Consider the following 24,748-nt stretch of genomic DNA (forward strand, 5'->3'; position numbering starts at 1 on the left):
GTTCTCCTGTTTGGTCTGTATTAATTGGTGCTTTCATTGAGAGCCCAAACGGCTCGGAGTGGTGGCCGGGCAACGAACTCGCCGTGACCAACGAGTGCGTTTGGGGCCGCTCGGAGTGGTGACCCACGGAGTGGTGGCCAAGCAAAGAATCCACCGTGACCAACGAGAACTCGGAGTGGTGGCCCACGGAGTGGTGGCCTGGCAAATAACCAGCCGTGACCAACGAGGACGTTGGCCCTTAAAGGAGGGTCGAATGTTACAGACTCAATTCCCACATCGGTTGTGAGAACAACTGATGTGGGGTATATAGACTAAATAGACTCTCTCTCCTAACAGGCTAGTCTTTTGGGATGAGTTCTCCTGTTGGTCTGTATCATAAAAGTATAAGGACATAAGATAAGAGTATGCATTACCTTTGAGTCAACCTATTATTATTTTTATCACTATTCTTATTATTATCTTATAAATATATATTCATGTATGATAATATTTGGTCAAAATATGTGGCATCTATTAGATATTGTGTAATACTGGTGCAATATGTAAATAGTTGAATTTAAAAAATGTAACTTCCAACCTCCAACAAAATGAGCTGTAAACACATGTCCCTGATTGAGTCAATTATAATCTATACTAACTTTAGTTGAGATATCGGAGCTTAATTACACTTACACATACGCATACAACATACATATCATGTGTAGTAGTAGTATACTACATAAGATGTAGCTGGCGGAGCAAAAAAATAATTTGAAGAGAGGTTAACTTATTAATTTTAAAATGATAAATAAATAGGAGTATTAATTTTTCCTAAATTAAAATACTATAATTTTAAAGAGAGGTTAAGTTGCGACTGCGGCGCGACGGTCTATTGTGGACACTCTAACGTAGCAAGCCCCGCCAGCCACAGCCACAAAGCAAAGCAGAGACCGCAACTAAAACCAAACAAAACTAAAACCCAAACAAAAAAACTTAACCTCTCTTTAAAGTTATATTTTAATTTCGGCACGATGGCCGCCGCGGCGGTCTATTGCTGGACGAGGGGTCGTCGCGGCGATGTTTTTGAATTTTTTTTATAATTTTTATCTATAGATTATCTATTCTAAATTCATTTTTTTCATTCCATTTCATTCTATTTATTTTTGTCCAATTAATTTTGTTCAGTCCAATTAAAATATACCAACAATTGATAATGTGATTTGTGGTTATGGCATGGCTATTTGGGTTGGACAAGTTTTGTGGCTGTGGACAAGTTTTTGTGGCTGTAAAATAGCTATTCCGCTTTATTTTGGACACTCTTATGTTTTATTTTGTTTTGTTTTGTCCTTTTCTTTGAGATTCTTTGATTTTGGTAATGCTTAATATTTCATTTTGTTGTGTTGATTTTTTCTTTTGTTGAATTTCTGCTTTATCTTTGTTTGAATTTGAGTATTTTGTACTCGTCAAAGAAAGAAAAGAAACAGGTGTTTATGTACGCTTTGTACATTTGAACTATGATATACATGTGATCTCAATTAACAATATATTATGGCATATTTTTATATAAATAATCAATACAATAGTATACAGGGCATGTGTATGCACTAATGCACGTATATAAAAATCAATTGCATATGTGATCAAGATAAAATTATAATAAATGTGATCTTGTAGCATATGCAGGACAGATGCAGAAATTTAAGACAATAGGAGCTTTACTATACTCCCATGTCTTATAAAAATAGGTCATTTGAGGACGAAACAAGTTTTAATATGTACTCGTAAAGTAAGAGAGCATGAGAAAAAATAGTTAATATAGTGTTAACGGAACGGTATACAACACAGATTTTAATACTCCTTCCGTCCCAAAAAATGTCTCACTCTCCTTTTTAGTTTGTCCTACTAAAATGGTCATATTTCCATTTTTATAAAAAGTTATCTTTCACAATAATATAAATATTTTATTTTCTTTTTTCACCTAACACATAAAATAAAACCTTCTAAAATCTTATGTCGTCTCACAAATCTGACATCTTTTACAGAGAGAGTACGTGATTTTCAAGTAAAAGAGAAGCGAGAAAATATACTTTTTTTATTTTTTTTAAATTAACTCCTATATAAGGGAGGAAATTACAAATAAACTCTTATACTATAGATAGAAGGAAATTACAACTGATGTCAAGAGGGCTCGCACCTAAAGCGAGAAAATATACTTGGGATAACGTAAAATGTTTCCATAAATTTTGCGCTTCCTAAATAAAAATAGAGTTTAATACGGTGAATTTCTTAAATCATTGATTTTATTAGAAAGCCGTTTGAATTTTCGCAAGGAATTGGACTTCTAATTTAAAATAATAGGCCAATAAGTGATCATTTAAAGCAACAGGTTTTTTAATTAATAGAATGATATTAGTATATACTACTCCTATTAACCGTTAAAATTGAGTCTTCTTCAACAATATACAGCAGTCATTGTTCCTTCATTCTACCGTCGCAATTATTCGTAATTCAGTTCAGCCCCTCTTCTTATTCAACTTCTGATGATTTACTCTTCAATAACCTTAATTTGGTGAGGGCTAATGGCCATTTTCAAAATATTTAAAAATTTTAGAAGTAGAAAAAACATTAAAAAAATTGGGGAAGGGCATAGAGCATCCACAATAGTGGATGAGCCGGCGGACGAGCGACCAGCGAGCCACTCGTCAGTCGCGCTCGTCCACTATTGCGACCGGCGAGAGCGTCGCGGACGAGCTGGGCGGACGACCCCTCGTCAGTCAGCTCGTCCGCCGTCTTGTCCGCTATTACGGGCACCCAACGGACGAGCGCACGGACAAGACCATTTTTTAAACTCTATATATGCAGCTCGTTTCGGATCGTTTTCATTCGCATCACTTGTATTAACGAGTTTCTCTTCTTTCACTCTACAGTTCTCGACATCCCGAAATGGCTAGTGGTAGTGGTAGTGGTGGTGTGGATGGTAGTGGTGCGGGTGGTGGTGGCTGGGATAATGAAGCAGCGCGGCAAATCCGCGAACAGATACGGGCCTATACGTCCGCTGAGATAAATCGCCTGATGAGGGAGGCCTTGCAGCAGCATCAGCCGGCGGTACCTCGCCCCATCCAGCATCGAGCTGTAGTACACCGCGACCACGTCGCTGCACACCAACGATTGTTTGACGACTATTTCGCTGAGCAGCCGCGATTTGGGGACAACTTCTTCCGGCGGCGTTTTAGGATGCATCGGGATCTATTTATGCGTATCGTGAACGCTTTAGAGTGTAGGTACAAGTACTTCCGATTCAGGGAGGATGCGAGTGGCAGACCCGGTCACTCGCCTATACAGAAGTGCACTGCTGCAATTAGGCATTTGGCTTACGGAGGCGCGGTCGACATGTTCAACGAGTACCTCCACTTCGGCGAGACGACTGCCCACGGTTGTCTCAAGTATTTTTGTTAGGGCGTCATTCAAATATTCAGGGAGAGGTACCTGCAGAAGCCTACCCCCCAAGACTGCCAGGAACTGATGGATATACACGGGGCGGTGCACGAGTTTCCTGGGATGTTGGGCAGTATAGATTGCATGCATTGGGAGTGGAAGAACTGCCCCACCGCCTGGAAGGGTCACTACACGACCGGCTTTAAAGGCAAGAATCCCACGATGATCCTCGAAGCGGTAGCTGACTACCGGCTTTGGATTTGGCATGCATATTTTGGGGTAGCCGGAGGGAACAACGACGTCAACGTCCTCCAGCCGTCGCCCCTTTTCAACGAGCAGTGCCAGGGCATTGGTCCGGCCATCAGCTTTGTAGCCAACGGCAACCAACATCAAATGGGTTACTATTTGGCGGATGTGATATACCCTAGGTGGCCCGTCTTTGTGAAGACAATCACATGTCTGCTCGAAGATAAGAAGGTCTACTTTGCGAGCCTATAGGAGTCAGCGCGGAAGGATGTGGAGCGGGCATTTGGTGTGCTCCAAGCTCGATGGGCGGTGGTGAAGGGTCCAACCCGTTTGCGGTATGACGACTGCATTGCTGATATCATGTATGCATGTATTATCATGCACAACATGATCGTCGAACAAGAAGGATCAGAACTGACTAATTGGACCAATGAAGATGACGTCGGGCCAAGCCACAGCGTGGCCACCGCCAATGTACGAATGGGGATACCTCATGATGACGCCGGGCGGCTCCAAGCCGATGCCGACATGCGCCAACAAGAAGCCCATATTCGACTCCAGCAGGATATAATTGAAGAGTTGTGGGCGCGGAAGAATGCACATTGATATTTATAATGTAATTTCTTGAAATAGTTTTTTTTGTTAATTGTACTTTTTTATTGTTTTTAATTTAATGAAACTATGATTGCATTTTCTCCGTATTCGTGTCGAAATTTTAATTTCGTATATAAAATGTGAATTTGTTTGTTGGGAAGCCTAGTCCTTGTCCTAGTGCTAGTCCACTATTGTGCAGTGGGAAGTCCTAGTGATGTGACAGTGGGGTGAGAAGTCCTAGTGACGTGGCAGAAGGTGTTTTTGAGAAGTCCTAATGCTAATCCGTGGGGAAGTCCTTCCTATTGTGGATGCTCTTAAGCCCTCCCCTTTCCTTTACTGTGTCCGCTATGTGTGGGGGGTTGGAGAAACTTAGGACCGGTTCAATGTTCTTTATATGGGAATGCAAGATATAAAATCCAATGTGATTTGAGGGTATGGAGCCCACATATTTAAAGGAGAAATCTTTTGTTCAGTGAGGAAGATATAAGGTAAGTTAGCTGATCTATGCATTTATTATTTTATTAGTTGTCATCTTTTTCAAAGTGGTTTGGCGTAAATGACCTCGTCCAATTTGGAAAATTTCGCTGTCAGATTTTTGGGGAGTTGAAAACGGGAGGGGTAGTTCAGTAAACTTCATTCCATTTCTGGACACATTTCTCAATGCTGCTACAAATATCAGCTAATGGGCAATAAATGATTTCTGGCGATTAATGGACTCAACAGTGCGGGCCGTTATATTAGTCGAGGGCCATGGAGATATATTACATACACACTGAACACCATAAATGCATAGAAATAAACCCAATTATGGCTATATCTAATACACTGAACAGGTCCTTATACTCATGTAGTCATGTTAATAAATACTACTCCTATTAAATCAAAATAGCCGACCAATTCTATCTGAAATTCAATCATCAACAATAATGAGTTATAGTACTCACTCCTTTTTTTAAAATAGGGAGGTTTGTAACGACACGGATTTTAATGCCCAATTTGATAAAGTAAGAGAGAGGGGAAGAAAAATTGGTAAAGTAAGAGGGGGAGAGAAAAAAGTAATGGAATTAATATTAGTGGATCATGGGTCCACTTTAAGTTGTTAATTGTAGTGGTATAAATGGTAAATAAATTGATGTATGAGGGTGTAAAGATTTCCTAAAATAGAAAGTTTGAAAGTTGCTATTTTTAAAGAACGTACTAAAATGGAAATAGTTGCTATTTTTAAAAAAACGGAGGTAGTAGAACGTTTTAGTCTTTCCAGTAGTAAACATTACCGCTAAGATTTCACAAACTTTTATCTATATTATTTTTAGGAGACACAAAAATTAAAACGCAATTAGTAGAGTTGGAAGTTGAAGATTATGAATGTCGAGTCAATCGCTTTATAAACTGATAAAATATCTTATCTCAAAAATCATTTTAACTGGAAGATTATGAATATCAAGTCAATCGCTTTATAGTATCAGAAGAATAATTGACCGGTCAACCAACCAAAGCCATGAAAAAGTAACGGCGGTTTTCATGGCATGCATAATAGTAGGATCATATACATATACATACACATACATACATACATGATAAAATTAAGGCAAAACATATCCTTAAATCCTTGTACTTATATAATTTATTTCAATATGTCCTTATACACTTTTTTCATTTTAGTAAGTCCTTGTATATTCGATATATTCCAATCCGTATTTGCCGAAACTGTTAACTTTTCCGTTATAAAATAACACATCATATGTTAATTATTTAAATATATTCCACCTAATATCCTAGTTGGAAAATATGAACATGACATAAACATAAAAAAAAAGATAAATTGGTAAAATATTTATGTTATGTTCATATTTTCCAACTAGGATATTAGGTGGCATATATTCAAATAACTAATATATGATTTGTTATTTTATAACGGAAAAGTTAACGGTTCCATCAAATAAGGATTGAAATATATCGAATATAAAAGTTCAAGAACTTACTAAAATGAAAAAATTGTATAAGAACCTATTGAAATAAACAATCAAAGATAAGGACTGGACCTATTAAAATAAACAATCAAAGTATAAGGACTTAAATATGTGTTTTGTCTAAAATTAAGTAGGAGTGCATGTATTATAGATACAATTGATGAGTAGGTGTTTGTAAGTTATTATTAGTACAATTAATAAGTCTATAGATTGATTCCAGTGGACAACTTTTTTAAAATGAAAATATTAAAAACATAAAATTATTTCTGACACGTTTATATCCGTTGACATATAAAATACATTCATACTTAATATTAAGTTAGAAATTGATATATAGTCAAGAAATTGATATTCGCGAATAAACGAATTGATATATTGCAGTGTTTTGACTTTAAAAAAATTATCATGATCCATTACCCTATGGCTATATCATATGCATATTTCATTATTTGGACCTCTCGATTTTACTTATAAACATGTATCTTTATAATTTAGTAACTTATCTAACTTTGATTAGATTGGCACACAATTGCAAACCAAATAAAGACACAAGTAACTAATGTAATTTTTTGGTTAGATATTTTTTAGTTTATATGTAAGTCCTGGATTTGGTACAAATCAAAGCTTACGTGTTTTTTATATAATAATAACACTGTTATTTGTTATTATATGATGGACATCTAGAATAATAACACTGTTTATAAGTGTAGTCGATAATAAAAATAGAAGGAAACAAATAAGGTAGTTAATGTGTAATTATCACAGATTTCAACAATCTTATTTGAGCTTTGAGTTTGTAGATAGGGAGCGAATAAAATAAATGTGTTGTCAATTGTCTTGTTGGTTAGTTAGTCTCCACTTTTTTTACTCGGAAAGTAACATAAAATAATCCATCGCCTTATCTTTTCGTACTAATTAATTATTTAGGTTTCAATTTGTTGAAACTTTAATGTTATTATTTGCTTGTCCGAATTGGCTTCCTCTTTTCATTCCATCTGGTAAAAGGGCCGCATCACTTTTGGTCTTTCTTGAGCATGCATAATCATTCAATCATACCAAGTGGATTGACTTTCACACACTACTTACTATTTTATTCATCTTTTATATTATCATCCTTTTTTCCAGGCAATAGGGGATTGAAAAGGATATTCAATTGGACATGGGTGCTCCTAGACACTATTGGCGGATTCAGGGCAGAAATGACTATTTTTTCACTTTTCGGAGCAAAAAAGCTGACAATTTTACATCTGAACAAGAGGAAAGTAGTCGAATAAGGGAATGGATCCCCTGCTGTGCTCCCACCACAGCAGGGAGTGCTGCCCCTCACAGCCCAATTAAAAAATAAATTTTAATTAATATTTTAATATTTTATTTTACTAATAAAATATTGTGATGTTAGAGGGGCAGCACTCCCTGCTGTGGTGGGAGCACAGCAGGGGATCCATTCCCCATCCCCTCTTGCCCCTAGATTTGCCAATCATCCCCTCTTGCCCCCTAGATCTGCCACATCTAAATATAATACTCCCTCCGTCCCGGGCTACTCGCCCCTTTCCTTTTCGGCACGGAGATTAAGGAATGAGTGTATAGGAAAGTAAAAAATGACGGCTGTAGGTAAAATTTTTTATTAAAATGGAAAGAGTGCAAGTAACTTGGGACGCCCAAAAAGGAAATAAGTGCGAGTAGCTTGGGACGGAGGGAGTACATCAATAAGAAATTATGCAATCTTAGTAGATGTGTTATTTTATTGCTCCACTTTATAACTTTGAATTGTTGAAAAAATATTTTTGGCTTTAATTTTTAAGCTCATTATTTTCGTGATTTTGTCACTTTCTCGTTTCAAGCAATTTAGTATATTTGTCATTTTATCTTCTTCGACCAGCACATAAACACTAACGTACTTTTAATTTTTTTTATCTCATTATTCGCCAAATATATCTTTATTAGTTTAGACCGACGAGGAATCATTGATTCAATCATAGTACTAGTATATTTACCTACTTAGTCAGCCAAATTTGAAATTCGTCCGTACTATAGATTCTTGTGCGTACAATTGAGAATATATACTTTTTCCTATCTTTCTTTCTCGTGTGCGCTTTATTTAATTGCATGTTTCTATTGACTACTAAAGATATAATCCTATGGTACAGAATAATTAAATAGCTCGAACTATGCTGCTGTTAATTTGCTAAATATGGGATCATCATAATGACTAGAATTTTAGATAATACTATTGTTGGTAATTGAAACTAAAAATATAACACATAACTGTCCCACATCGGTGTCAAGAGAAAACTGAAACTAGTATATAAGTCTCATGGGTCCCTCCTCATATCACCAATTGGTTTTATGATGGAACCCATGGATTTCTATCATGGTATCAGAGCGGGTCGCCGACTGTGGGTCAAATTTAACTGACCCAGCAGTATATCTGGACTTAAAGATTTGGGCCAAGTGGTCCTTGATTTCTATCAACTATATCATTTTCTATCAACTATATCATTTTCATGATGTGTACAAGTCAAGTGTGTAAGCATATATACATATATATCATCCTTGATTAATCAATTAGATAATTAAAATAAAAAATCAGTTATATAAATTATTGACTCTTTTACCAACTGAAAAATGGAAACTAAAAACACTAAAGTATCACTTTAATTAATCGACGAGAAGATTTGCATCTAGAAGATATAAGAAGACTAAAATGAAAGCGTATGTGTTTTATGTTTATGTCATTACATATAAAGATGCGTGCAAACACACGCTAAAAGAAAATAATACTTTTAATTACATGTTCAACTTATTATAAATAGATTAATTAGTTTGAGACAATATCACAAAAATGCTACTCCATTGCTAAAACACTTACAAGTTACAAGTTACCATTACACACTGGTGTGTGATTTACAAATTGATATGTTTCCTTAGCAGTTTTTCTAGAAGAAACGAATCACCGTTAACAAGATTAAGAACAAAATTCCCCAAGGCTTTGCAAGATCCAGTTCCTATTATAAATTCATCATTTAAAAAATAAAATATTTTAAACTTACGAAAGAATAGTACAATAATGAAATTAAATGCTAAAATAATTGCAACCTAATTGACATAATCATACTAAAGCACAAAAAAAAAGAATTTGGAGATGAGAAACATGCAAGGAAACTTTAAAAAACAAATTCACACAAACTAGTAGTAGTAGGTACATAAGTTAATATTAGTGTGATAGTATAATAGTAATAGATATGGTTCCAAGTGATTTGTTTTAGTGAATTATACTTATTCATCTAAGATTTAGATTTTTCATACCACATATTTACTCAAAAAAAACTAACAGAAATGAATAGTGTAAAGACTAATTAAATTAAGTAAATAAGATTAAAGTCATGTAGGAGAAATTAAAGAGAGTGGATCCGCTGCTGTGGTGGGAACACAGCAGGGGCTGATGTTCCCAAAAACGACGTAGTTTTAGTTCATTTGCTACAGTAATTTTTCAATTAAGCTTTGAATTGTATATACACTTGGTAACAATGATTTAAGTTAATTGTACTACTCTACCGTCCACACTCCACGCCACCACTAATGACTTTAAGCTTATAAATTTAAATATAAAATGACTTTCTGAATTTGATGAATTTTTAGTTAAAATAAATTATAACTAGAATTGATTACTCCCAAGATAAGATCAACTATAATTAATTTATTAATATTACATAATTTATCATTGTATTAATAGTTGAATACGTAAAATTTAGATGAGCATTCAACTGAATATAAGATTATAAAATTGTAATTAGTAAAATAAATAATCTTTAAATTTTAATGAATATGTCAATGCTAATGAATCGTTATTTATATAAAAAGCATTGTTCAATTTTATATGGATTATTTAGTGTTGTTGAAGCTATATTTGATAAGATTAAAGTTTGCAAAAGTGGGACAAAAAAAAACGTCGCCCTCGTGCACAGCAGAATTGAAAGCTTAATTGAAAAATTAGTGTAGGAAATGAACTAAAACTACGTCGTTTAACATCGGAAGATACCACGAAAACGGGTCTGAGTGAAAATTGACCAAAAAGCCCTCACTCCTCCATAAAAGCGCGCCATAGCATTTTCTTGATCTCACAATCTCTTCTTCTGACTCCACTCTCACAATTTCTTCAGCCCCTCAGGGGGCTTTTCCTCTCTCTCTCTCTCTCCCATTGTCTTCCTGTTTTAGTTTCTCGATCTTCCTCTACTCCACACATATTACATATACTCTTCCTACTGGTCCAATTATGGAATCAGCCACCCCAAAGAAGCGAACCGCTAGCCTTCCGCCGAGGAGAGGCCTGATCAAGGCTCAAATTTTTGAGAGCCTTGCCGGAAACCTCTCCTCCGCCGCCGCAAAAGCCCTCACCAAAATCAAACAGACCACTACCGCCTCCTCCACGTCATCCTCCCCGCCGCCGAGCGCCTACACCTCCGACGGCGGCTACTCCGACCAGGCCTGACTGATCTCCGGTGAAATAGGCTTGTTTTTTCGCTGATTTTCACCGGATCGAGCTTAAATGTAAGTAGTATATGTTAGTCTGTTTGCGTTTTGAGTTTGCGTCTGTGTTTAATTTTGTCAGTTTTCACAGATCTGGTGTTGTTGGAGATGAGATCAGAAGTCCTGTGCCTTTTAACCATGGCTTCTGACGATTAATACTCCGTGTGCGTGTGTGTGTTTATAGATAGGTTTAAAGTTGTGGTCCTCTTCCAGTATTGTTTCTCAAGTTTTAGATTGGAGATGGTATGTTGGCAATAAGAGGAACTTTTTTCTGTATAAACTCGAGTCCAGCAAGAACAGGAGAGGAAGAGGTGGGTTTGATTGTTGCCGATTAGTTATTAGTCTAGTTTGATTGTTGTTTGTGTTTTTGAGCATATAATAAGCTCCTTCATGGGTTTTTCTTCATTTGGTTCTTTTCCCATGTCGTATCTGTTGAACCAAATACTGGCTCTCGTTTCTTATAAACGGAGCCTTCTTTCAATACACATTTCGTCTTTCTCTTTCTAATTCTCTGTTTAATTTTCTGTTTGCTTCGATCCGCTTTTTTTTTTCTTTCGAGTTTTACCTTTTTCTTTCCTTGCAGTAAGACAGTAAAATCCAAGGGAGATCCATCATTGTTTTGTTTGTACATTTGAATCCCATCTTATGTGATCAAGAAATTTCTTTATCTGGATAAGCAAAAACTTTTCTTTGACCAACACATATAGTACAATCATAATAAAAGGAAAAATGATAACTAGCTAAAAGGACATTCGATTACATCACTCAACTTGCTCAAAATAATATGATAATATTTGAGATGCGACTAAAAAGGTAAAAATCAAACTACATGTATTTTATAATTGTGAATCCCAGTTGATGAGAAATTTCATGTGATGTTATAATATTTGATCACACAAGCTTGATATTAGGGAGCACCGGCGTGGGCGTGTCCCATTTCGGCCCACAGCGAAAAAGATTTAGCGCCGGAATAACATCTGGTAGTATTTGATTAATGAATCATACTTATGTTTCATTCTACGAGATTCCAATCTTGAATATTTAATTTAATCATTCCAATATTATTTTGTAAGTATTTGTTAAGGGATTTTCCCTTAACGGTAGCCGGCGATACTACGCGGCGAAGTAGAGCAACTCCGGCGCGGGAGGAATTTTCGTCGGGCAGTCTCTTCCTAGGGTTAGTAACTTCAACAAGAAGATATTTGGGCAATAGATAATTCTTATTCATGTCATGAATGTGTGAATAAGCGCCCTATTTATAAGTCTATAGACCCTAGGGTTGGTTCGACTCTGGGAAAGAACCAACAAATAAAACCAGAAACGGAACTTATAATTACTCTAGACTCTTTAAGCAAAATAAATAATAAAATACTAATATCCAAAAAGAAATAATAAAAACTAGCAAAAAGATAATAAAATACTAGACTACTTAGAAACGTAGTCGCCAAGCCTATCGGGCGGCCGTGCACTCCTCTACGGGTTCGTGGTCGCGATGGACGGCTGGACCAGCGGCGAACCACGATCATCTTCCGGCTGCTGCTCTTCCAGCGGCTGCTCTTCTGCCTCGTGCACTTCGGTCTCTTGGAGAACCGGCTGTTGTTGTATCGTATCAGTATTCTGCATCAGTCTTGAATATTTAATTTAATAATTGCCGTTAAATAACTCCCACACAAATGGTAGCTAGTTATCTTTAAGATAACTAGATACTAGCATTACTTATGAGTTATGATGTTGGCTTATTTATTGTTAATGATGTATTTCAACTATGTTTGATGTATAAAAATTAAACAGCTGCAAAATGCAAATAACGCAGAACACACGATGATAGAATTAATATAATAGTAATACAGAGATAGATTCAATAAAACCTAAATCATATGGTTAAAATCTAAGTCATATTACAAGTACTATATCTGATCAACGAGCATTGTACTCCTACTTACGTAAGTAATTATGTCACAATAGCAAGAAAAATAAGAAAAGAAATAGAAATCCATTAATGGCTGCTCAAATAGAGGGTTATTGTTGTCACGGCTCTGGAAGAAAAACTAAAATAAAATAAAACAAAAAATACATCAAACATACATTGAATGAAGCCATTTAAGTAGTAAATGGCATTGACTTTTTGGTATTTTTATTAATGCAACAAATTCCTTCCTCTTGGCTTCAGAAGGAATAAATAAATTAATTAATTTTCTATTAGCACGAGCTGATATATCTCAGACGGATTAGTTACTCGGTTTGCATGATTATATTTATTATTATTATTATTATTATGATTATGATTATGATTATGATTATCAAATTCGTATTAGAAAAGATAAATTTTATGACAAAAAATAAACTTCCATTCAAATTAGCTTTAAATCGGAAGCCAATGTGCAATTACAGTTGATTTCATCAGCCAACCAACCGCGTACGATTCGTGTGAAAATGGATCATATATATCTCCCCAATATAAACTTTAGAAAATTGTACTCGTAATAAATTTTCACCACTTTAGGTTATATAATAAAATATTGAAATATTAAATGAAAACGTAAAATATATGGCCGAACTAGTTAAAATAAGATTGTACTACTATTACGGTAATTATTTAGAAAAAGTAAATATATGTAAATTGAATTATTAAACATCGCATAATTACATTATGCACCCTTAAAATCAATAGTTGCAGGCAAAAATCATACTACTGATTTTGAAGAATTTCAAAATGTATAAATTAGTGTTTACGTTATTCTAATTAAAGAATATAAGTAGATAAAAATAATAAAATAAAAACTAAAATACATCAAATGCATAAAGATGCACACTTTTATAAATAATAGTAGTAAGACGTACGGATTAATTTGGAACAGGGGAAGTAAATTAATTCCAACTAGTTATATCTCCAATTTGAGAGGCATTACACGAACCTTCTCATCTGTTTCATTTTTATTTATTTTCATTTTGCGCATCACTTATTTTTTTCTAATAACAAATAACCCATAGTTACATTGTCGTGAACTTCTACTGCTATAAATTACCCTCAGTACCACCTCATGCAGAGTAGAGAAAGGTAGCACCTCACACCCTTCTCTCTCTCTCTCACTTCACACACATCCTAGCAAGCAGGGCATTTTCCGACCTAATTGCAGTGTTTAAGAGTTGAGAAATTGATTCCGACCTAATTGCAGTGTTGTTTGTTTCCGCAGAGTAGACGATGATGACGACGACCTTCGAGAGGCTGCCGCGGAAGAGAGGCGCGATCAAAGCTAAGATCATGCAGGAATGGGGCGGTGCGATGAGCTCGGTAGCCGCTGACGTGGTCGGCGGCGTTGCGGCGTTTTTCAAGAAGCTCCACTCCACAGAGTGACTCCAGCATAAAGATTAAATAAACAGTGTTGTGTTTGTAATTTGTGTGTATGATCAAGACATGACTCCACGCTTTCACTTTCTCGTCTCTCCGTTTGTCTTTCTTCAATTCACGAATTTTCGGTGTGGAATATACGCAGATTATTTATTAATCATTTCAATATAAGGAGCCATTTTCTAGACTGGATTTATTTGGAAAAGGCTAATCCTCTATTTTGTAGCTTGGATAAATGCAACCTAACGCCCAAAGACCCCGAATTAGGTCGTTCGTGACCAGGCGGTAGTGGCGACGGACACCAGCGAATTTGTCAAATCCGGCTGTGACGGAGACCCCTTACTTTACTCCCCTCCTGTCAAAGCATATTAGAAGATACACCTTCCAAGAAGAGAAGATTGCAAGATAAATCCAAATCCCTTGATTGATACACAATTGATTACAGCACTAATTGTATTTCCATAGTTAGACATAATTCATGCCTATATTACAAAGGCTGTAAATCATTCTGTAATAATTTGAAACATATCAAATAAACATATCAATCTTCTTCTTTCAATTCTCTTTCGCCATTATGCACGACCATAGGAATTCTACCTCTCTCGATCACCATCGTTATCATGGTATCAGAGCGGGTCACCGATTGTGGGCTAAAATTGACTGACCCAGCAGTATAACTGGGCTGAAACCGAAAAAATGACTGACCCAGCAGTATAACTGGGCTTAAAATTTGGGTCAGTGGTCCAACCGATCGGAAAAAAAAATTGGGCCGATTGTCCAATCGATCATAAAAAAGTCCAACCCCTCCAAGATTCACCTTGAAGGGTTTGAGGGAGGGTGTTGGCAATTGAAACATAAAATGAACATAAAAAAATATCCCACATCGGTGTACACAAAGAGCTTAATCCACTATATAAGTCTCATGGGCCTCTCCTCCTATGACCAATTGGTTTTAGGATGGAACCCACGGATTTCTATCATGGAACCCTCCTATGACCAATTGGTTTTAGGCCACTATATAAGTCTCATGCGCCTCTACCTCCACATCAGGCCCAAAAGACCCTCATTGGATTTTTGACTGTGGGGCGACAGACACAATTTCCTATGAAGCCTCTGATTTCTTATCCATATCCTGTTCCAAAAAAACCTATGTCCAAACCGCAAGTGGGGACCTAGCACAAATTCAAGGGGCAGGCACAATCAATATATCGCCCACTTTATGCCTTTCGAATTGTCTTTATGTTCCATCCATGTCACATAAGCTCCTGTCTATTAGTCACGTCACTAAGGAGCTTAATTGTAAACTACTAATGCAACCCCAATTTTGCATGTTGCAGGATATCAAGACGGGGACGATAGTTGGGCGTGGCACTGAGCGACACGGACTGTACTATGTGGACGAGATAGCCCAACAGAGTACTGCTATGATGCTCACTCACGGACCGACCGAAAGGCAGGCTTGGTTGTGGCACCGTCGGTTAGGACACCCATCTATGGGATATGTTCGTCTTCTTTTTCCACATTTAGTTACTTCTATGAAATCTTTCCAATGTGAAACTTGTGTGTTAGCTAAAAACCATAGACATTCCTTCAAGTTGAACAATACTCGAATGAAATCCCCTTTTGCTTTAATACATTCTGATGTGTGGGGTCCGGCTCCTACTACTGGGGGCCAAGGTTTTAGATATTTCGTGCTCTTTATTGATGATTACTCTCGCATGACATGGATCTATTTTTTGAAAAACAAGTCTGACGTTGTTGATAGGTTCATAGACTTCTATAATCTTATCTAAACTCAGTATAATCAAAACATCCAAATCCTTAGGTCCGACAATGGGGGGGAATTCATCAATACTAGAATGCAAGACTTTTTTAGGACCAAGGGGTTAGTCCATCAAACATCATGTGCCTATACTCCAGAACAAAATGGGGTAGCGGAGAGAAAAAATAGATACATTCTTGAAATTACACGTGCTCTCCTAATTGAGTCCAACATTCCGAAATCCTTCTGGCCCGAGGCTACGGCAACAGCAGTATACCTCATGAACCGGCTACCCACTGGCATCTTGAATTTCAAAACACCTCTAGACATTTTTTCAACCCACTTCGAAATCCCTTCAAACTTGTCTCTAGAACCTAAGGTGTTTGGTTGTTCAGTCTTCGTCCATATCCCAAAACACGAACGTTCCAAGTTCGACCCCTGTGCCCTTAAGTGTGTCTTTCTGGGCTATGGAAAAAATCAGAAAGGGTATAGGTGCTATGATCCAAAGACCCGTCGAATGCACACAACCATGAATTGTAATTTTGTTGAAGGGGAATATTTCTATAGCCAATCTAGCGGTCAGGGGGAGACTCAACCCACGGACGATAGTCCAAATTCAGACCTATTAAATTGGCTACCAATACCCAGAGTTAACCCAGGAAACCAGTCGGGGGGGGAGTCACAACCAAACTCTGTCACGAACGTTGGTCCAACAGAGGAAGCTAGCAGCACCGCCGGGCCGTCACTTCCAGTAATACAGGACGCAGAGCAAATTGACATGAACCAACCATCAACCCCATCTTCGATTCCTGAGGTAACTAATTCCAATAGTGAAAACGTGTCTTTGGTGAACATTGACCATGATAGGAACACTAGAGAAGAACGTGGAGATCCATACGAACTACCTCCAAGAAGTAATAGAGGAGTACCTCCTCGAAGATACTCCCCAGACTGGAAAGGGAGAAAGGCGAGATATGCAGTAACAAACCTTGTGGAAGGCCACATGACGGAAATGGCCCGAGCTTTCGAAACTGCCCTATATGAGGAAGAAGAAATACCACAAACATTCCAAGAGGCAGTGAAATACAAGCATTGGAGGGAAGCTATGAAGAAAGAAATAGACGCCCTCCTTAAGAATGGTACATGGGAGAAATGCACCTTACCTGAAGGAAAGAAGCCAGTTGGATGTCGGTGGATATTCACCATTAAACGAAGAGCAGATGGTTCGATCGAGAGATACAAGGCGAGACTTGTGGCGAAAGGATACACTCAAGTGTATGGAGTGGATTATGAGGAAACCTTCTCCCCAGTGGCCAAGTTGAACACTGTACGAACCTTACTGACTGTAGCAGCAAGCAAAGACTGGCCCCTACATCAGTTCGATGTAACAAATGCCTTCCTTCATGGCGAGTTAGAAGAAAACAAAGAGGTATACATGGATGTTCCCCCAGGTTTCTCTGAAGAGTTCAACATAGGAGAAGTCTGCAGACTAAGGAAAACACTATATGGACTAAAGCAATCTCCACGAATTTGGTTTGGGAGATTTTGTCAGGCGATGTTCAAACATGGATTCAAGCAAAGTCTTTCTGATCATACACTCTTCACAAAAAGGAGAGATGGAAAAATGACGTGTCTAATCATTTATGTTGACGACATGATCATCACTGGAGACGATACTGAAGAAATCCAAAGTCTAAAGGAAAACTTGTTCAAAGAGTTTGAAATGAAAGATCTAGGAGCACTAAAATATTTCTTAGGAATAGAAGTGTTAAGATCTAAGCACGGAATCTTCCTAAGGCAAAAGAAGTATGTCCTCGATCTACTGACAGAAACAGGTCTTCTCGAGTGTAAACCTGCAGAAATTCCAATGATCCCTAACCATGGATTGAAGATGGATGATGGAGCAGACCTTGCAGATAGAGAAAGATACCAACGACTAGTGGGAAGACTGATCTATCTCTCGCACACAAGGCCTGATATTACGTATGCGGTTGGAGTAGTGAGTCAATTCATGCATCGACCACAAGTCAATCATATGGAAGCTGCATTAAGGATAGTGAGATACTTGAAGGGAACTATTGGCTTTGGAATATTCCTACAAAAGGGGAGTGACTTGGAAATCGATGGATACACCGATGCAGATTGGGCAAGTAATCTGGTGGACAGAAGATCAACAGGAGGGTACTTTACCTTCGTTGGGGGAAACCTAGTGACTTGGAGAAGTAAAAAACAGAAGGTTGTGGCCCTTTCCAGTGCTGAGGCCGAATTCCGAGGTATTAAAAGCGGATTGATGGAAATTCTATGGTTAAGAAGGCTGTTGACAGAACTTGGCTTTGCGCCAACACGGAAGAGTCGCTTGTTCTGTGACAACAAGGCGGCAATAAGCATCTCCGAGAATCCTGTGCAACATGACCGAACAAAACATGTGGAAGTTGATCGTCACTTCATCAAGGAAAATCTTGACGGAGGTATTATTGAGTTCCCATTTGTTCGTTCAGAAGAGCAGCTTGCAGATATATTGACAAAAGCATTTCCCCCGAAGATCTTTAAAGAAATTTTGGGCAAGTTGAGTATCGGAAATACCGTTGCTCAACTTGAGGGGGAGTGTCAAAGCATATTAGAAGATACACCTTCCAAGAAGAGAAGATTGCAAGATAAATCCAAATCCCTTAATTGATACACAATTGATTACAGCACTAATTGTATTTCCATAGTTAGACATAATTCATGCCTATATTACAAAGGCTGTAAATCATTCTGTAATAATTTGAAACATATCAAATAAACATATCAATCTTCTTCTTTCAATTCTCTTTCGCCATTATGCACGACCATAGGAATTCTACCTCTCTCGATCACCATCGTTATCACCTCCATCTTCTCAATGGATTGTTATTTTTTGTATTATTTTTGACAAATTCTATGTTTAATTCCGATGAATTTACAGATTTTTTTGGTGACTTAGCAATGTCTTAAAAATCAAATCGGTTAGGCTGTAAACTGGTGTGTTGTCCAGTCTGATTTGCTCACATTGAACATTCAAGCAATTTTGAACCGGCAAAACCATCCGGTTGAAGGAACAGTGATCATGAAGGATTGACGGGGATGAGAAGGAAATTTGTAGTAATTGACAAGTAGCAAGTGCGCAGTCTTAGAGTAGTGGTAAGTATTTGAAATTAGAGTCTCAAAAATAAGTTTTAGGTGTTTGATGCCAATGAATTGCCATGAAAAACCACTTTTTCTAGTCAAGCAAGAGGTGTCCATAATGGGGTATGGCAGGCAGATGGAGTATATCTTTTCAGTCGATATTTTCTCATTCTTCCCGAAAACAACTTCCCTCACAGTACACAGGTGAAGAGAGGAACGAGTGAGGAACCAAGATAACTCGGATTTTTTTCACCAAATTCCAAATTATTATTTTCTTCACACCAAAAAACTCTGGATTTTTTTTTCACCAAAATGCCAAATTAGATTCATTTTGTTATTCGACGATTCATGGTTGTTTCACACTATAATTTCGTAGTAACTAAATTTTCAAGGTAACTTCCAAATCCAAATTCGAGCGTCAAAATCTGGGAATAGTGAAGAGGTTCGTAGGTATTAATTGTCAATTTAAATTAAAGTTGAGGGCACAATAGTCACTTCATGAATAAAGGCGGAGGCTTTTCATTTAATCAATTGTATCAATTTTGGTTCGTACCTATTACTATCTTCTAAGGTCCATTAACTTCAATGTCATATTGTTTGAACTACTTTTTTAACTGTTTTGAATTTTTTTGATGAAAATACCCTTAAGCTCATGAAGGGCATTTCAGTCTATTTACTCTTTCATGTTCATTAAAATATTTGATTTATACCTCTAATTCCTCTTTCTTCTTCTCATTTTTTTCGTTCTCTTTCTCGTGCATTTTCTCCTTCTCTTTACATCTAAAGTAACAGTATGGAGTAAATAAAAATGAATGAATGTGTAACTAATTTAAAGCGGCCTTCTAAGATGCTTGGAATGCAAAGATATTTTCGTCTAAAAAAGTTTGAAACAGATAAAAAGTAGATCCCACTAGATATTTTCAAATGTTACATATCAAAATTGATATCTTGACAAAGTTGGCGGACTAAAAAATGTTCCACTCTTCTTATTAAATCCAATCCGATTCCCATTACTCCAATTGGTCCGCAAATGTCAACCGGAAAACATGAATTATAGGAGTAGTACTGTATACTTATATAAAGTGACAATGATATAGAGCGTTCCAACTGAAGTATTTTTGGTTGTATAAAGGTTAGTTAAAAATTAGTCATAATTCTAGCCATTTTTTATAAATCAAGTACTATAATTTAGAGTTTAAAGTGACAATTAACGTTAAATAAACTATATTATTGAAGAAGTGTAATTTAATGATTCAACAGTTGTCAAAAATCAACAATCGTTTTTTTTAATTAGAACAGATTGCTCATCAAATTCTTCTTCCTCTAGGCTTTAATTAAATCACGGAAAGGATTTCTCCTGAAAAATGTAATATCACAATATAAAGGTACTTGAATAAAATGCCTCAGATCACGGAAAAGTAAAAAATATACTCCCTTCGTTCCATAGTAATGGAGGTGTTTCTTTTTTGCACGGAGATTAAGAAAAATTGTGTTAGGTGTGAGTTAAGTAAAAGGAGAATAAAGTGAAAAATGAAAAAGGTTGAGAATAAAAAGGGAAATGACTCTATTACTATGAAACGTACCAAAATGACAAAATGACTCTATTACTATGGAACGGGGGAGGGAGTAAAACAAAACGTTGAATACAAACTAGAATACGGGGGTGGATCCCCTGCGGTGCACAGCACTGCTGTGCACAGACACAAAACAATTTTTTAATAATAAAAAAAAATTATTTTTTTATTTTCCCCTGTGTGCACAGCACAGCAGGGGATCCAAATCCCTAGAATACTTGGGTCGAATTGATAAAGAAATGAGCACAATTTATTATTCAAATATGAAGCAACCTCAATCTATTAAATACGATTAATTGAAGTGATATGGCCTAGTGTGAATTATCTTGAATTCTATCGTTAACTTTCTTCGTTGTGGGGCACAACATTTATTAAGAATATAATCTCACAAATCTTCATCGCCAACAAAATTGTGGACCCTAAACCTAATTAATTGCTGATTAATAAATACTCCACTATTTGAATAAACTAATCAAAAACAACTATTAACCCTAACATGTCATCGACTTGTAATTTTTATTTTATTTGTTTTCTTGTAATCTAGTAATCAATTGAGAATCAAATTGTACGCGATTTTAAAAATTTTCATATTTTTAACATGTTCGCATATGAAAATACAATGACAACATGATTACATATATATAATATACTACTCCGTGCAATAGGGAAATAGATAAGCACTCTCCTGACTTAATTAAGTTCCTATTATCTGAAAGAACAATTCAAATAACTTAACAACACATTTTAAAATAAGGCAGTAGTGATTTTTTAGGGGTTTCGGAAGTTTCCCGTCACGTGATTTTAATATGACTTTCACCTATTTAAAAATCTAAATAGTAGAGAATGGGTTTAGGTAGGTTGATAGTTGATACTATGATACTATCACTGCTAAGAATCTTGACGAATAGATACTAAAAGTGACAAAATATTAATACTACGAAACTTATAAGTTATAATCAAAATATTGATAATAAGACACGTAGTGGCCATTTAATAATATAATGAGCTCAAGAAAAATTCCCAGTCAAAGAATGATAGAAATCATTCAAAAGTTGTCAAAAATCAACCTTCGTCTTTCACTCTTTCTTAATAGGAGAAAGAAATAGAAAAATGTGTATTGTCGCTATGAATGACATGATGGTACCATGTAATTAATTGGAATCGTCTGATATAACTGGTATGCCATAATAAAACAATTTTTTATCTACAAAAAGGCTCTACAAAACATTCATAATAAATTTATTTATCTACAATTGGCGCCTTAATAAATCAATTGTTAGGATAAAAATAATTTGGTATTGGCCAGTGGGTAATAACATTATGTTCTCTTGATTCCCCACTCAATTGGTGAAAATTATTTAATTGAGATATTAGTGTGAGATTAGCAATACTCCTAATATTTAAAGGTCCGTAGGTGGAGAATAAGTTCCAAAAAATTATGCACAGCACAAGTAATACATAATTTATTTATTAGGTCTTATACTTTCAATTTCATGAATAAAACGTGTGATTTCAGGTTTAATCGTTTAACTCAATAACTTTCATTTAGCTATGTTTTAATGCAGTTTCAAATTTGATATACTTAAAAAACCATTTCTATGAAATTTTATAAAAGATGTAATATACGTTGCAACCGTTTAAAAAACTTACTCACCATTTTTACATAAAACTAAATATTTTTTTGAAGGAGAGGGGTATTAAATTAGCCATTTCATCAATAGATTAAACCCTGCTTAAAACCGATGAGGCCAGTGCGAAATTGTTAACAAATTTCCGAATAATTTCCCTTTCTATGCTGAAATTTTATACTCCTTCAATAAACTCTAATTTCTAGAAGTATGTTTATAATTGCTCATTTCAGAAATTTCAGAATAATTTCCCGTTCTATGCTGAAATTTTATGCTCCTTCAATAAAGTCTAATTTCTAGAAGTATGTTTATAATTGCTCATTTCATTCATGTTTAATTGTTTGCTTCTATTATGTTATTTATCACGTGTACGAATTGCCAACCGCCAAAGTCCAAGTAGAATATTTCATTGCACTAATATATAGGAGTAAATAAAAAAGTTGACACTTTTTTATGTTTTCTTATTATTATCGTCTATTTTTGTTTCCAGCTCAAAATATTCTTGGTGACTTCCAACTCTTCTCTTTTAGGACTTGGTTCTTTGCAATTATGACATCAGCATGAATTGTGAAAATTTGTTTTAAAACGTAATAAATAAATTTAACACATACATACATTGTGTTTGACAAAATATCATGATTGATCATTTTAATCAGACCAGAAAATAAAATAATTGTAGAGACATATATTAAGCGTGATTTCTATTGCACTACATATCGTATCCCATAACCAATTTTATAGGGAGTACTAATTTTCAATTTTGTACGTATTTCTTTGTCTCATACTTAGCCTTTTATCCAATTTTTTAAAAAATAACAAGTCGTATAAAGCAAGTACCAGAATTTATTCGAAAGTCCCTACTGTCACTTATATTAGTACTTGGATACAACTCACTATAAAATCCGCATTTATTCAACAATTTTATCCAACAAATTCCCTCCCCTGTTTTCCCCTGTATACCTCTGTTCTTGCTCAAGCAAAAACTCCCCTGCTTTCATCTGCAAAATTCTAGTTGATCAAGATGGAGTTTTATGGAAACAAGTATGTTTCGAAGAAAAATCAGACGCTTCCGCCACCGAGAGGAGAGATCAAGAAGAAGATGTTCAAGATTGTGCTGAAATCGGTTGTCGGATTAGCGGCTACCAAGACCGGAGAAAGGCTCCAATTCTAGACTTCTAGTATCCCACCAAGATTTTCAAACTGAGCTTAGCTATCACAATTTAGTTTTAGGGGTGAATGGTTATTATTGGTTTCATGGAGAAATTACAACTTACGTCTGATTTTATTATTTTATTTTTGTTTTATAAATATATAAGGAGTACTATATTTTGCCCAGAGATTGCTGTAAAAAATGCATTTTCTTTTAGTATGTGATTGAATGATGAGATGTTGTGATTGGTTTTTTATGGTCATTTCCCAGTGGTTATTTTGTAGTTATATGCAAATAAAGAAGAATGCATAGTATATATCTTGACATATATTATGATTTATGAGCTCAGAAATTCATAATCAGAAGCATAAATTTAAAGGGAGGAGAACCTCATAATCAGTTGAATTGCAACCATGCTAACTATTGTGACATCTATTTATGTCGTGCCATAACAGATAATTTGTTATGACATCTATCTTTTGTGATAAAATGTCGCAATGTATAAATACATCGGGTATAAGGAAATGAGTATTACAAAAACAAATTCGTTGCAATGTCTTCAACTGTAGTCTGTAGAATTCTATTTCTCGTAGTGAGTATAACCACCACCAAAATCTAGTGATAACAATTTAATAAATACTACATATTAACAGATATTGACATACATTGACTTCTTTGATGCATGGAGCCCACTTTGATTCCTATCTTGGTGCACAAGATTTGACCGATTATCTAATCGTTAATTCTAGAGTAAACGCCAAAACTGGTCCTGAACACATGTCTATTTTACGATTTTAGTCCTAAACATTATCTTTTGAATTTTTGCATCCCAAACATTTCAACTCGGATCACATTTGGTCCAAAACTAACGGTTCCGTTAAATTATAACAGTCAACATCTTTATATTGAATTTTGACCTAATTAGAATCTTTAATTGTGATTATTCACTCCCAAATTATATTCTTAATTATTATAAGCAATTTATCATTTAAATCTCTCTCTCTCTCTCCTCTCTCTCTCTCTCTCTCTCTCTCTCTCTCTCTCTCTCTCTCTACTCTCTTCTCTCTCATCTCTCTCTCTCTCTCTCTCTCTCTCTCTCTCTCTCTCTCTCTCTCTCTCTCTCTCTCTCTCTCTCTCTCTCTCTCTCTCTCTCTCTCTCTCCCTCCTGCACAAGAAATGAACACCCCTAAATTGGAAAATTCAATTGGTTTTGGTTTGGAAAGTTGAAGAGATTTGGCAAGTGGTAGTTGATGGAGGGGCAGGTGGTCGGCGCCCGCCTCGACGCTCGTGATCGGAAAAGTTGATATTCCGCCGCATTAGGATAGCTCATCATCTGGGCGCGACACTTCTTCTTCCTCGAAGGGGAGGCTCTCGTAGGAGGCGTGGC

At 36.0% G+C, this 24,748-nt stretch overlaps 1 long non-coding RNA gene across 1 annotated transcript; it reads left to right on the forward strand.

Annotated features, from left to right (window-relative positions):
* Positions 1-10,362: 10,362 nt before the first annotated feature.
* Positions 10,363-11,427, forward strand: LOC121743204. Its single transcript, XR_006038230.1, has 2 exons — positions 10,363-10,772; positions 10,843-11,427. It is a non-coding gene; the product is annotated as an uncharacterized LOC121743204 (long non-coding RNA).
* Positions 11,428-24,748: the final 13,321 nt, after the last annotated feature.

This window comes from Salvia splendens, chromosome 8 (genome assembly GCF_004379255.2).
Source record: "Salvia splendens isolate huo1 chromosome 8, SspV2, whole genome shotgun sequence".
Taxonomy (NCBI): domain Eukaryota; kingdom Viridiplantae; phylum Streptophyta; class Magnoliopsida; order Lamiales; family Lamiaceae; genus Salvia; species Salvia splendens.